General features: G+C 46.8%; 1 protein-coding gene across 2 annotated transcripts in view; it reads right to left on the reverse strand.

Annotated features, from left to right (window-relative positions):
* SLC45A4 (solute carrier family 45 member 4) overlaps nt 1-14,911 on the reverse strand; it is an 83,075-nt gene extending 68,164 nt beyond the window's left edge. Inside the window, exon 1 of one of the 2 annotated variants that reach the window (XM_058021861.1) lies at nt 14,763-14,911. The gene's annotated coding sequence lies outside the window, so the exon portion shown is untranslated. Of the gene's footprint in view, nt 1-14,191; nt 14,624-14,762 lie in introns of those variants that run through there. The other variant, XM_058021860.1, reaches the window with a different exon arrangement.
* Nucleotides 14,912-15,146: the final 235 nt, after the last annotated feature.

Here is a 15,146-nt window from a genome sequence, read left to right on the forward strand (position 1 = left end):
ACTCTGCCTAAGGAATTGTAAAAGTTTAGTCTTGGGATGAATCAGTTCATCTAGTTGATTTGGTAGGAAACCCTAAAAAAAAAAAATATATATATATATATATATATATAATTTTCTGTTGAAGAAACCACACACTTTGACTCATGCCATGGTCCTACACCGTGTGAGCCTGCCAAGGCTGGCACGTCATGGTCAGGCCCTTTCACAGAACAAATCAGCCTCCAGTTCTCACTTCTGACTCCTATAAAAACAGTTTCATTTTCCAGTTTCTCCTCAAGCAATTTCATCATTTTCCCTCAAACACTTCCCAGGGCTAGAACACAACCTGCTGAAGGGGACCTGAAGGTGTCCTGTGTGCATGAACACTGTGCCAAGAGCAGAGACCAAGAAGATTAGGAGGGAATTGTGCTTTCCTGCTGCTCTCCTTCCTTAGACAATCCTATTGGTTCAGCAGCTTCTTTCCTTATTTATATCAGGAGCCTGGCAACTAAGCTCCAAACTTAAGCACCTCAAAGACTCAAGGCTGCTTTGGTAGGCCCAAAAGTTTTGTATTACTGTCAGAATAATGTCATTTTCTCCTTGAATGGGTTCCAGCCCATTTCTTTGGACTGGTGATGCAGTTACACTGGGCAGATGGATGCTCTCCACAGGGATGTGCTGGCCCTCATCTAGGCCAGAGCGCAGAAGGACAACAGATGATTTGAATGGAGATCATTTGCAACCTGGAGAGCAGATTCAAGAAGTTACAGCTGAAGATAAAGAAGCTTGTAAAACTGAAAGTTCCTAGCAATGAGGTTATTTGGGAGGTTTAACAAGCTCCCCAGGGAAGCACTGTTCCTGTGGATAACTTTGAGAAGAGACCAGGAGAAATGTTTTTGATGAATTTAGATTTAGATTTTTCCTGTCAGGTAATCAGCTATATTTCTGTCAGAAAAGGCCTTCCCCAGTCCCAATTAAACAAGAACTGGCCTGAATGGATTCTCCCAAATCTGAAACCAAAACCTTTTTCTTTTTGCAGCTGGCAAATATTTAATATATTCAATATTTAATATCTTTTCCTTGCTCTTTCTCTCTCTGTCCCCCCACCCCCCAGCCCGCCCCACCATTTATAGTTTTGGTCAGACCATAGGCATATGTTGCAGAATCTGCTAGAAAAAGATGTTTTCACAATTGATGAATTGATTTCCTAAATGCCTTAAAGAAATTTTCAGTCAGTGCCTAGGTAGTTTTCTGCTAACCAAGTATTCTCCCAAACCATTTCTTCTTAAAGGACCAGGCCTTGTTGTTGACTGCAAACTTGAACCTGTTTTCCTGTGGTTTGAATAGATACAAGGTCTCTCTACCACATGGATTTACTCACATCAAATACCACAAACCCCCTATTTCAGATGAGCTACAAATCTCCTCCTCTAAGAGCTTATTTTAACAAACTTGCACCATTGCATCCTCTCTGTGGTTTTGATCTCCCTCTAAAATGCAGCTGAAGCCAGTACATTTAAAACTTCTCAGGAAAAGGGACACTGTTTGACCAACCTCACCTCCTTAGATTACTGGTGTAAAATTCAGGGACAGGGACGACCCTATAAATTGGAACTCCCCAATATTTCCAGGGCTTGAAGACTGAGTTTTGTATGCTTGAATGCTCTGTCTGAATTTTGGACTTGAAGCCAGCCCTGGGGAAACTTAGAGGTCTTCACGCCTTTGCTTTTTGTCTGTGGGTGACAAAAAACACAGAGCTGGTTGTAGCAGAATTGTGGCAGCAGCATTGTTAAAGAAAGGAAGAAGGAAAGGAGGACAGGAAGGAAGGAAGGAAGGAAGGAAGGAAGGAAGGAAGGAAGGAAGGAAGGAAGGAAGGAAGGAAGGAAGGAAGGAAGGAAGGAAGGAAGGAAGGAAGGAAGGAAGGAAGGAAGGAAGGAAGGAAGGAAGGAAGGAAGGAAGGAAGGAAGGAAGTGTCGGAAGGAAGGAAGGAAGGAAGGAAGGAAGGAAGGAAGGAAGGAAGGAAGGAAGGAAGGAAGGAAGGAAGGAAGGAAGGAAGGAAGGAAGGAAGGAAGGAAGGAAGGAAGGAAGGAAGGAAGGAAGGAAGGAAGGAAGGAAGTGTCGGAAGGAAGGAAGTGTCGGAAGGAAGGAAGTGTCGGAAGGAAGGAAGGAAGTGTCGGAAGGAAGGAAGGAAGTGTCGGAAGGAAGGAAGTGTCGGAAGGAAGGAAGTGTCGGAAGGAAGGAAGGAAGGAAGGAAGGAAGGAAGGAAGGAAGGAAGGAAGGAAGGAAGGAAGGAAGGAAGGAAGGAAGGAAGGAAGGAAGGAAGGAAGGAAGGAAGGAAGGAAGGAAGGAAGGAAGGAAGGAAGGAAGGAAGTGTCGGAAGGAAGGAAGGAAGGAAGGAAGGAAGTGTCGGAAGGAAGGAAGTGTCGGAAGGAAGGAAGGAAGGAAGGAAGGAAGGAAGGAAGGAAGGAAGGAAGGAAGGAAGGAAGGAAGGAAGGAAGGAAGGAAGGAAGGAAGGAAGGAAGGAAGGAAGGAAGGAAGGAAGGAAGGAAGGCTGATCCATGACCATCTCCAACTCATCCTGAGATGTATTATTTGAACCACAAAAACCCTCCACACAATTCACGCCTTGCAGGGATGGATGTTCCACCACCTCTCTCACTGGTGGCTTACAGGATTTACATTGTTTGTAATCAGAAAGAGTGCAGAGGTGCAGAAATACCCATTATTTTCAGAGTACAAAGTATCTTCTGCATGTGTGTGTGTTTCATTCACAGACTTTACTTTCTCTCAAATGACCTATGAGTATCTCTTGTCTCATGGAATTGAGTGTTGTTTGCTTGTTCACAGCTTCCTTTCCTTCCGTTATCCAGCAAGGAAAGTTTGCCTAAGTGGCTTTTGTGAACTCTTTCAAGATCCCCAGAAGGATGATACAGGAAACAGAGAGTTTCCTTTCTATACAGACTTCTAGGGTGTTCCCATAATAGCCTGAAATTTATCTGCCCTCAGCAGCCTGCAATTGGACAAAAAATTAATGGACTGTCAAGGGATCAGGCCAAACACAATTAACATATCAGAGAGGACAGTTTGCAATAAGAAAAAGTTCTCCACTTACACAGCACCTTTTATCCCCTGTTGCCAAACATTTTCTTTCTGCATTTCCAATTACTTTACAAGTTGGCCATGCTTTAACCATCCAGCCTGAAATTTTCCATAATTGCTCCCTGCCTCATGTTGAATAGATTTTCAGAGAGCAGTGAAGGGGGAAAAGCTTCAGAAAAAAAAACATCCCAACCCTCTTAAATTAGTTTTAGGGGTGTTTAAGCATTCTCCCTCTTTATTTTCAAGAGCATGTTTGCACCTCAGGAGGCCAGAGTGGGAATGAGACTCTTGGCACAGCAGCAGTGCTGGGGATAAGAATCTGTCACCATTGCCATAAAAATGTATCTGGGTTTGTCCAAAAAAAAACCACAGACAAACCCCAATTTCAGTGTTTTAGAGGCAGGTTTGTACCTCATTTATATGCCTTCTGACTGCTGTGCCTGTAGTTTCTGCAGCCCCCCAAAAAGCAGCCCCTGGAAGCAGAACGTCTGGACAGGGCGCTGACAAAATGGATTCTCATCCTTCAGGATTTCACCTGGTGTGACCTGGCACTGTGGGTGAGATCTGGGAGGATTGTAGCACTGGGAGGGAGGGCAGGGCCCGTGCTGAAAGCTGACAAGGTAGAAATGTGAGTCATTAAAAGGCAAAGACCAATCTGTAAAGAAACAATTACTTACATATTAAAAAAAAAAAAATCTGATCTGGAAGACACGTTCGCCTGGTGGTTGACACTCCCTACAAAAGCACCGTGTTGTTCCAAAAGTCTCCCATGAGATGAACAAACCTTGCCAGGAATAATCACAGATCTGCAGTTGTATAATTGCTCAACTAAAGGCAGGCAGGGAACAGAGAGGGAACCTGTGCTTTGCTTTTTCTGCCCACTTCCTTGTTTTCATGGCCGTGTGCTGCTCTGGAGCACTGGGGCTTGTATTGGCCAGACCAGTCAGGACATCAGGAAAAAAATAAAAAGCTTCTAAGCAGCAGCTTCACGGCGTGTGTCGTTTCTAACTCCATTCATAAAAGCAGTGAGCTGGGCTGGGGCTATGAGCTCTCGTGTCTGCTTGGAGCAGAAAGCTCTCGACGTGCTCGAGCCGAGCGCCGCAGTTTCATATCCTTCCAGCACTAATCCAGCAATAAAGAAAATGGCTTTAAGCCACTTCACACCCATTAGTGCTCTCCAGAATGCTAATATAGCATAGAGATGAAAGGACTGCAGCGAGGGGAATGAGGAGATGTGGGTAACAGCTTCACCTCCCCTGCTAGGGAGGTTTGGTTCATTCTCTCAAGGAGCAGAGGCCAAATTTGGGGAGCAGATGCCGTGGCAGCACAGCACAGCAGCACTCCCAAGTCATGGTACTCAGGCAGCATTAATGACAGGGCTGGAGTGCCTTTAGTTTTTAGTGATAATTCATGGTTAACCAGAAACCTGATATTTGATCTGCTGCAGCCTGGAATGCCAAGACCATTTTAACGACTTGTGTTTGTGTGGCCACAGGTGGGAGATGATGTGAAAATCATTTGGTAATAGCAATTAGCACAGCAATAGTTTTTCTTTATTTTCTAAATAGGCTTGGGAAAAATAATCTTTTTTTAAATTAAGAAGCAAAGTTTGTCACTTACAAAATCAAGGGCCTCATGTTTACCTAGAAGGGTCTATGTTTAGTGCCAAGAGCCAATATTTTTCCCAACCCAAAAATTCTCTGTGAAACAGCACTATTAAAAAAGTCCCTGAGAAAAGGTAAAGAGGTTCTGCTAGAAAGTCTCACGATGCAGAGAAAGAAACTGAGGAGGATGGTTGATGGACCATCTGGGACTTCACAGGTTTGGAAACAGGAGTGTGGTGGAGCTCCAGGATGTTTACACTGCAGCAGGGAAGGTGAGAAGGGATTTTGCCCAGAAAAACCTGCAGTAGAAGAGGGTGCCAGTTGAAAGCAGGTGTCAAATCTATTAGAGCCATTTGTTGGAGATGAAAACAAGAGATGTTCCTGCTGAAAATCAGGACCAGAGGTTAATTAACTATAGGAACATCCTACTGAGAAGCCATCCTGTGAATTCCTAGGTGGTGGCTCGGGGGCATTGCCGTCAGATGCTTCAGGTGTCCCAGGAAGCTGCTCCCCACGTGTCTGTGGAGATAACCTGCTTTTCCCCTGGTTCCAGATGGATGCCAGGGCTCCTGCTGCAGATCCCCAAACCTCAGGACTGTGGATACCCCGGGTGCCTGCTGCAGGACTGTGCCCTACTTTTGTGTTTCTCAGTGAAAGAGCCTCATCAAAGCTCTGGGAAAAAAAAAAAAAAGCAGAACAAGGACAAAGTTCTGCCCTTCCACTACTCTGTTTTCATTTACAGCCAAATTATGCCAATCTTTTCGTGCCTATTTTAAACCTCTATTTCCTTCCCACCAGTCTGTTTCCGTACTGGGGTGCATGTTCCTTTTTTCTTTTTCTTTTTCTTTTTCTTTTTCTTTTTCTTTTTCTTTTTCTTTTTCTTTTTCTTTTTCTTTTTCTTTTTCTTTTTCTTTTTCTTTTTCTTTTTCTTTTTCTTTTTCTTTTTCTTTTTCTTTTTCCTCCTTTTTTTCCCCTTGTTGTTTCACAGTCCACCTGATGATACTCATCACTCCAGACACTCGAAGTCCCTGAGCTGAGCCCAGTCTGTGTGCAGACACTGTTACATGAGGTGTCAGAGCCTGCTGCATATCCAGGGAACGAGACTGTGCCTGACTTTCCTTGGCTGTGACACTGGCTCAGCCTGGAACTGACAGCTGTGGAAAATTAATGGATGGGCCCTGTTTCCAAGGAATGACCGTCAAGGTCACTGTTTTGAGGCTATAAGGGCACAGCCCTTTCCCACTTGCAGCCAGTACACATGCCAGCTTTGCTGTCCCCTCTTCAGATGTCACCATGTCACCAGATCGCTGTCACATGAGGACACCGTGGGTGAGGGGGTGACTTTGGCTGCCCAGCCTGTTTTCATGCCCAGGGACTCTATTAATTTAGCCTGATGATGCTCGAGGTGTAACTGAAACCTGCTCTGCAGACACAGCTCCTGCCTGAACTGTCCCTGACCCTGGCAAGGCTGAGCAGAGGAGTTTGTCCAAACCAGCCTTCAGGACAGGGTCACCCTGTGCAGCAGTGAGTTCTCTCTGCTGAGGGTACTGGCTTGTTTAGTGCTCTTCTCCATCTGTTTGGTGGCTGGCCCACTTGAATGGAGCCAATTTGCTTGCAAAATGGAATTTTTCCCAGGCACAGAAGCCAGAGATGAATCCTTTTGGGCACAGAGGGTCTGGGCTTGGAATATACTGAGCTCTGTCTCTGGGCAGTTTAATCTCACCAGCCAGAAACCTGTATGGATTTACACTTCCATATGAAACTGTTTGATAATCATGTTGCCATGGCTACATTTGAATCCTGCAATAAATGTGTAATTTCACACATTTACATCAAAAGGAGCTCCAGAACATACAGCTGCCTCACAAAGCAGCTGATCTCTCTCCAAAAGCACTTTCCATTTTTAACTCCATATTATTGTACTCACTGGTGTGCTTCTTTTGGGAGGGGGGCGAGGTCTGTGGGGCAGGTTTGGCAGTCAGGTTCCTGAGGTCTGATCCATACCAAGGTTCCCTCAATACTGGCAGCAGGAAAGTTGCCCTGCTGGGGTCAGAGCAGCCATTTCCAGGGCAGTGCTGGTTCTGCAGCCACATCAACTACAGGGGACTGAGATCCTTTGAAATTAAAGAAGGACAAAGTTAAACACGAAGTCCTGGTGTGCCCAAAATGCAAGGATAAGGACTGAGAAAGAGGAGTGGACTGCTCAGGGGTGACACCAATCTCTCTTACCAGTTTGGTCACTTCATTGCCTTTTCATCTCAGTCCTTTCAGGAACCTCCCTGGTTCCTTGCCTCCTCTCTCCCACCCCCTGCCAGCCTGATTGCTCCTTATCTCACCAGCTAGCTTGTCCCAGTGTTTTGCCCCCAGGCTACCTTTCCCTCCAGCACTGAGTTCTGTCCTACTTGTGATGGCTCCTTGTCCCACAGACACCCTCTGTTAATCCCATGGGCAGCTTTTTCCTTGGTCCAAGCCTCTTTCTCTGCCTCTGACAGTGGGCAGGGAAGTGTTAGGAGGGGCAGGTCAGATGGGGAGCAAAGAGGCTGTACCAGGATGCAGCTTCAACCAGCAGCAGCTGAATGAAGTGGTGGATGGCACCCACCACCATCAGATGTGGAGAGAAATTTGCATCCAGATTCTATCCCTGCTGACTTAAACAGATTTTTTCAGGAACTTGAAACTTGGACAGTTCTGCCTTTTTCCTATAGCAACAGCAGCTGGAACAATGTTGGCACCAAGGCAGAGCTGCAGCTGTTCCCCTCCTTGCTCAGAGCAAAGAGATGCTGGAGAGTCTTCAGCACTCACAGAATATTGACAAAGCAAACATTTCAGTTCACTCCATGAATTTACTGTTGTGTGGAGAGAGAGGAAATTTGACTGTGACAAGTGCCCAATACTGACAATTTCTGTGTGAGAAACCGAAAGAAGGAAAAATATTGGAAAAGCATAAGATTCTAATTTTTTTTTTCTCAGCTGTTTATACAATTGGAAAAGTTAAGTAAGTCTAATTATTGAGGTTATTGGTTTTAATGAGTCACCACCTTGCTGTTATTATTCCTGGTTCCTGTTGCCATAGGACAAGAAGCTGCAGCTGGGCTGAGCTGTGCTATGCAACAAATCCTCACGCTCATTCCAAGATTAAGACATAGGAAAATGGGTGGCTCAGACAAATGGGAACATGGAGAAGGAAAGTGATATTTGCCAATGTGTTGTGTGGCAACATGACCAGTATGCAGATACTGGGAGCAAAGATGGGTTTCTACCAGAGACTGATTTTTGGAGGTTTTTTGAGGAGCATTTCCAAAGACATGATAGAAAGGAGGTTGGCCACCATTGTGGGTTGGTTGTTGGTGGGAAGGGCTATGGACAGAAAAGTCACAGGGTGTTGAGAGCAAAGACCTGAATTTGGTGTTATGGGATGGGATGAACCAGTGAAGGGATACAGCCTGAGAAACAGGACAAAAGAGAAGGGTTAGGAGAAAAATCTCCATGGTGGTATTGTGAATGGTAAGAATGAAGTGTGATCAGGGCCCACGAGAAGTGCTTCAGTAACAGATAAAGGAAGAGATACGCAGGAGATTTACCTGCAGGGCTGAAGAAGCTGAGCTTGAAAACTTCTGCAAGGTTAAACTGCAGCCTAAATTAATGGGCTTTAAAGGAGAGGTATGAAGTGGCATCAAGAACAGTTGCCTCCGTGGCAGATAAACCATCATGTTGCCCACTGTGTTTTGAGAAGATTTAGGGAGAAGTTTTGGCAGAAAAGGGATATCAAAAACTCTGTTTTACCCAGGCTGGGCTTTAGATAATAATTAGACACCCATGAGATATCCTGGAGCATCAGATGTCACTGGAGGATCTGTGCTTGAGCCTGCATTAGCATGGGAGCCAGCTCTGGGCTGCTGGTGGGATCAGGCAGAGCCCACGGGGTGGAGGCAGGAATATGCCAGTCCCCAGTGTTTCATCGATTGGTTTCAATTGATCAGTTGTGTAGAAACAAAGCAAATAAAGTTTCTGATCTCTTGGATGTTGCAGAAGGTGTCAGGTTTGCTTGCAGCTGCTTGAGCTTCCTTTTTCAGCTGATCATGCACTTTCACTTCTTTCTCCAGGATGGCAGAGAAAAGTCCTTTTTGAGCTGGGCTCAGAAATGAAAGGGAAGATCTGCTAGAGCAATGGGCTGTCAGACAGGTTTTATTTCCCTCTGAAATACATGCAAGGGTGCCTACTAAAAATTCCATGGGGGCAAGTACAGGAGGGGTTAGGCAGCAAGTATGAAAGTCATCCTCAAGCCATTGGCTTTTCCCAGTGTGGCCCTCCCTGTAAGCCCCACAAGAAGAGTGCCACAGTCTTTTTACACTCAGTCTGGATGCCGTGTTCATTCAGTTCTAGCATCCTTAGCCTGGGAGGAGAGGGAAACCCTCCCCTTTATCTCTATGTCATGGCTAATGTGTGTCTCTCCTTTTCACAGCTACCAAAATCTGGCATTTCCTGTTCTATTATCCATTTCCTAATACTTCCCAGGACTTAAAGGCCAAGACTCCAGCGAGGGATTAGCATGGACTTGCCTTGGCCGTGGATGACCTTCACTCTCTTTAGCAGTTATTCTTTCTAGAGGATTGAGGAGGAGAAAGGGAGGGTGAGCCACAGCTAAATCCTGTTCTTGGATCTCCCTTCAGCCATTGAAGAATGAGCTGAGTGCCTAAATGAACCCAAAAGGCACCATGGGGTGAGGCACATCACATCCAAGCTGGACGTGGTGGCCTCTTCCCAAGTTCCTGAGCTGCCACACGCTCCGCCGCCGTGCTTCAGCAGGCAGGACAGCCCAGAGACTCTGGGGACTGTGACAGGGCTGCTGCCAAGGCTCTGAGCTCCCCTCTGGGCGACTGAAAAACAGCAAAGACACAGGTCATGAATGCTGTCTGGAGTGAGTGACCTGGATGTGTCTGCCCAGACTCGGTACAAAGAGGCAACGTGGCCCCAGCTCCGTTGCTCCCAGGGCTTTGTGCCGGAGGCTGAGGTGGATCCTGTCCAAAGTGTGGAGAGCCACAGCTCTTGCCCAGTTATAGGAGAGGCCTCTGTTCTCTCTGGTACCCAGAGAGGCTCTGCAGACCCGGCTGCACAACAGACTGGTCAAAATGGATGCCAGGAACATCTCTGTCATCACTGCCAACCTTCCTGATTACAGACTGCTCTGCAGCCTAGCACAGCTCACTGAGGGGGAATTCGGATGCTCTGATGAGGACTGCATAATATATTGGCAGCTGTCCTTGTCTTTTCACTTTTGGGGCCACTTAACTTTTTCACATATCATGCCAAGCCCCCCCTGTGCAGCACCACTGCTGTGAATTTTGTAGGTTGTTAAAGTTAAGCTGTGTTTTTCTTTATATGCTGATCATTGCTTTCTCTGTAGACTTGTGTATATGAGAATTGTTTTCCTAAAGTCTCTTGCCTCTCTTCCAAAGCATAATGAATCCTCTGACCATGGCAAGAAGAACCTGGCTTACCACCCAGCTCATTCTCTCCCTTCCCAACAGGCATTTGCTTGAAGTTTGTGAACACAGGAACCAAACCCAGAAGTTCCCAGCTCACGGCACAGTCGTGATTCCAGACAGAAGTTGGTTCTATGCCTGACAATTAGGTAAGAATTACCTCAAATACCCTCAGATAGGTCTGACAGGACAAGTGCAGGAGGCATGGGAGGTTGATCAGACTGACTCCAGTACTGCACAGGGACAGGGCTCAGTCCACTCTCCACTGAATCCATGACTATTGGGTTTGCTTCTTCTCTCCCTTGTAAAATTATATGATGAAATGCTTTTCCCTGGGCATTTTCTGCTTCTTAACATTATTTAGTGCATTGCATTACAAATAAAGGAAAACACTCAATTTCTGCTCTTTTTTTGTTTGCTTGAGGGTCAAGTTTTATATCCCCCAATCCTTTTCTGGCAGGTTAAAATTAATGAACTTTTCAGGGCAATCAAGGGAGAAATAGAGTATCAGTCTTACCAAATGAGACAACATGGGAAATGTTCATTAGATCATCTTGAATAAATACTCTTTTTGTCCTGCTCTTCCCATCAGATCAGTGTATGGAGTACCAGGGCCAGACAAGTAGGAGAAGCACAGCTGCTTTTGCTTCCTCCTCCCTCCTGCATACAGAAATGAGGGACATGAGAAGATTGCAAGCTTGGATCAAAAACTAGTGGCTGCCAAGGAGCAGAGCTGCTCCTGTGGAAACATCCCTCCATCTCTGCCATGTGGGAAGAGAGGGATTTTGGCCATTTCTTTTTCCAAGTTATGAGCAAATAGCACATGGCCATCACTCACCACTAAGAAGCCCAGTTAATGTATCTGGTGATACACCCTGGCTGCCCTGAGGTGCTGTTGTGCAATGGAAGTTGATAAATTGGGCCAAAAAAATGCTTTAAAATCTCCTTGCTTCCACAGTAGCTTAAACTCCAGGTCAGAGTGACCTCAAAATACACTGGGCCATAAATGAGACTCTATAGACATTATCCATTTCCCTCCATGTTTGCTTTTTACCACTAAGAATTCAGCTAATTTAGCATAACATCCCAAACAACAGGGGTTAGTGTCAGTGTTGAAGGATCAACACTGCTCCTGCAACCCCCTGCATGCCAGCTGGGCAGAGTCAATGTGCCCTTCCTGGGAAAGCTGTTGCAGTGACAAGAAGATGAAGGATGTGTTATTAGACTAGTATGTATATGCAAGGTCCAGGATCTCAGATTTCTGCAGAAAGGTGTGACCTTGTCTAACTTAAGTTTGGAAATAGGTAATCTTTAAGATCCCTTCCAACAGAAACCATCCTGTAATTCTGTCCTCAGCAGAACTGGTGACTTGAAATGGTTTAATGCTCAATTTTCCATGAGAATACCCCTCAGACTCCGTGCCCACCAGCACAGACACACTGGTGCTACGTGAGAGCCCTCCCAACCCCTGCCTGCCATTAGGGAAAAACAAGAGCTGGCATGAGATGGTAAATGCTGCCATGCAGTGTTCACAGAAAACCTGTTTGCGTGGGATGTGCTGGAAAAATTGCTCAAGAATGGTGCATCCTCATAAGAAAAATGATCTGGCTGCTGTTCAGGTCAGTGGTTTTGTATCAGGGCTCCAGGCTGTGTGGTTGCTTCAGTATATGGTGCAGCCTCTGGCAAAGTGTTTGCTGTGCATGTGATACAATTCCCTTTGCTCTGGGGTGTTGGAGGCCCTTGCCCTCACCCAGTTTTGGGTCTGGGTCCTTTCTCAGAGCAGCTTGCACAGGCACAGGGCTCCATGGCAGAGAAAGGCTGCCTGTGCATGTCACCCCATAGAACAGAGCAGTCTGGATCAGTTTGCTGGTGGGGCTTCATTTTTCATGGTGGGAAGGTGTGAAGGATAAAATGCTATGCTCATGCCAATAGCAAGTGATAGCCAGGATTCTGATCCCTGCTGAGCAAAACAGTGACTGTGCTTCAGAAGTGGATGGAGAAGTTTCTGAAAACACAGATCATGAACCAGCATTAGTTGCTGGAAAAACTAAATTACAGGAAAGCCCAGGTGTTAACTGGTTCCTCCCAACCTCTGCCTAGCAAGCTGTCAACAAGGCACAAAGGGGCAGCCTTCACTCCATCTCCTTTTTCACCTTAGATGAAAGGGGAAAGAAGAAGATATCTGGAAGGTCTCCTGCCAGCTAGAGAGCTGTAAGCCCTCCTTCCCTCATTGTTCTTGCTCTCATACCAGCAGACTCCTGGCCTTTGACAACAGCAACGCTGGTCTGTGCTTGTTTCCTGTACCCTTCAGGACTAGAAGAATCAGCAGGACTGCCTCTAGCCCCTGTGATTTCATGGGGTGAGCTTTAACAGGCATGTTTTAATAGGATTGCTCAGTAGAGAGGGTCCTTTTCCCTCAACAGCATTAAACAAAATAATACAAATAGTAAATTTAATGAATGAAAATTAAGTAGCCCTTGAGGGTAGGCTGTTGCTTCTGCAGAGGATGTGCTCCCACACTGCTGAATGATTTGGTTCTGGTCAGTCCTGAAGCAGCCACTGGGAATGAGATTAGAGTAAGGTTGTGTCAGAGGAAGGTTGTGCTTTAGGTTCCTTGTGCTACTGCTTTTAAAAAAACAAGCCTTCACAGCAACTGCTCTTTTCCCTCTGGAAGGAGAGCTGAGGCACAGTTTGCAATGCAAAGTTTAGTAGAGAAATGAGGAAGGAGCAAATTCCCTCTTTCTTGCAAACACACAATATCTCTCAATTGTGGCTTTGTGCTTTGCTGACAAGTGCAGACAGTGATGGGTTAGTACAGAGAGCACTCCCTGACATCACAGACCCTTGTCCCCTTCACATCCCAGACCTGTCCCAGCACACACCAATGCCACCTCTCTCTTTTGATCCCTGGTCACCTTCTCCCCAGGAAGATTCACTGCTATTTGCCTGACTTTCCAATCCCCATCCTGTCCAAATCAACCCTGCCAAGTTGCCCTCCATGGCATTTTCACTATGCCACCCCAGCTGGAGCTGTGAATCAGCTTGGACCTTGTGTCCATGCTATGTCCATGCAGGAGATCCTATGGGAGCACCAGGCATTTGACACCAGCTTTTGAGGAACAGGCACCAGTTTTATCCATGAGATGCCCAAGACCATGAGTGCTGAAAGCTCCAGGAGGGATCCCCATGTTAAACCCAGCCAGGCCGTCCTTTTAAAAGCACAGCCCTGCCTAACACTCATCATCAGAGCTACAGAAATTCCTTGGCTGCACAGCCAGGTTTGGGGCACAGGGAGCATCTCCCCAAACACAGATGTGCTTTCACACCCACACACAAAACCAGAGTGGTAAAAACTTCCCTGTGATGGATCTTTCACAAGCAGCGTTTCTGGGAAGGCCTGGCATTCAGATGGCAGGCAGGACAGCTGGTATCAGCAGTGCCTGTCATTGTGGTGTCAGGGCTTTGCAAAACAGGGTCAGTCTTTGAAAATATTTAAAAAAAATGTTATTAAGAGTAGCCCACTAAGCTAAGGTCTTCCTGCTCCTGACTATCTCAGAAGATAAATCATACCAAACGATGTTCCCCTGCCTTGGGATTATTGTACCATTTCAAAACAGCAGCCTGGTCTGATAATTGTGCATTTTAACCCCTCTGCCAGGCTGCCAGCAAGCATCCTTTTCCCAAATTAACCCAACCACAATGAGCTGCAGCAGAATCCACATAATTGCTCTTTTTTGCTCCAAACAGCCCGATTTACAAAAGGGACATAACCAGCCTTGCTATATTCATTATTCCTAAATCAGGTTGTGGTATCTTTATGCTCAGATACCACCGTTAATCTCACACTCTGCCTTCAGCAGCACCTCTGGCTGCAGCAATCCCTTAAGATGCCCTCTTTCCATCGTCTCCCAGGCAAGCAAGCCAGGAGGCTCCCGATGGAGCCGGCAGTGCCCCGGCCCGAGCTGCATCCCCCCTTGGAGCCCGGCATGCATCTTCCACCTGCGCGGGCGGGCGCGGAGCACTCACGTTGGCGGCAGCGCGGATCCCTTGCAGCAGCTTAACTGCGGCTCATTGCTAACCCCGGCCGGCGGATCTGAGCTGCTCTCCGCAGGGCTCACACCGAGCTGCCTGCATGACACCGAGGCATCCCGGCTCGCCAGCTGACATGTCAAAGCAGCGTCGTGCTTAGCGAGCTCATCACCGAACCGGCTGGCAGCCCCCACGGCGGCGGAGCGGGTCCCTGCGCTCCGTGCCGCCGCCGCCGCCGCCGCTCCGGGATCGCGCAGCCCCGTCGAACTCGGTGTTGCTATCTGGCGTTTTCTGCCGGTGTCTAAAATAGCATCAGCAACGTTCCCTGTTGATTTCCCCGGCAGGGCTTGCTGAGCTGTGCCGGGGACCACGGCTCCAGCAATCTGCCTGTACCCAGCACGTTAAAAATATTTTCTTGCCTTTTCCCTCCAAAGGAGGTGGGGAGAGGGGGAAAAAGCCCTGTTGATGTTTTTCTGCCCAGTTACCAGCAAATCCCGACCTGAGCTAATTCTGCTATGGCTGAAAGCTGAGGATGTCTGCAGTGCATGAAGCTGATTTGCTGACTTACCCTTCATCTCTCCCAGGAATGCCAGGTGAAGAAGCCGGCCTCTCACTCCAGGGAAGAGCCACAAGAAGCTGGGCAGCAGCCACTGCAGAGCCGGATCAGAAGTTCTCTCCCTCTGTCACAGTGTGTGCAGCTTGCCAGGTATAGCCGGGATGAGAACACCCCGTGCTTTTCCCAGGATGAATGAGATCAGCACATATTCAGTCAAGGAAAAAAAAAAAATAAATATATGTGATGGTTTAAGACCCAGAGGAAAAGTGTTGGTCCACAAGTTGCTCTGCTTTACTACTCAGGATTTTCTGGGGTGAATTTCATAGGAAGAGGAGTTTCTCCTCTGCATTTGGTGTTAGATGTGTTAAAAAGCAAGCAAATGGTGGTGATATCCGT

The sequence above is a fragment of the Melospiza georgiana genome, chromosome 1 (assembly GCF_028018845.1).
Source record: "Melospiza georgiana isolate bMelGeo1 chromosome 1, bMelGeo1.pri, whole genome shotgun sequence".
Lineage (NCBI taxonomy): Eukaryota > Metazoa > Chordata > Aves > Passeriformes > Passerellidae > Melospiza > Melospiza georgiana.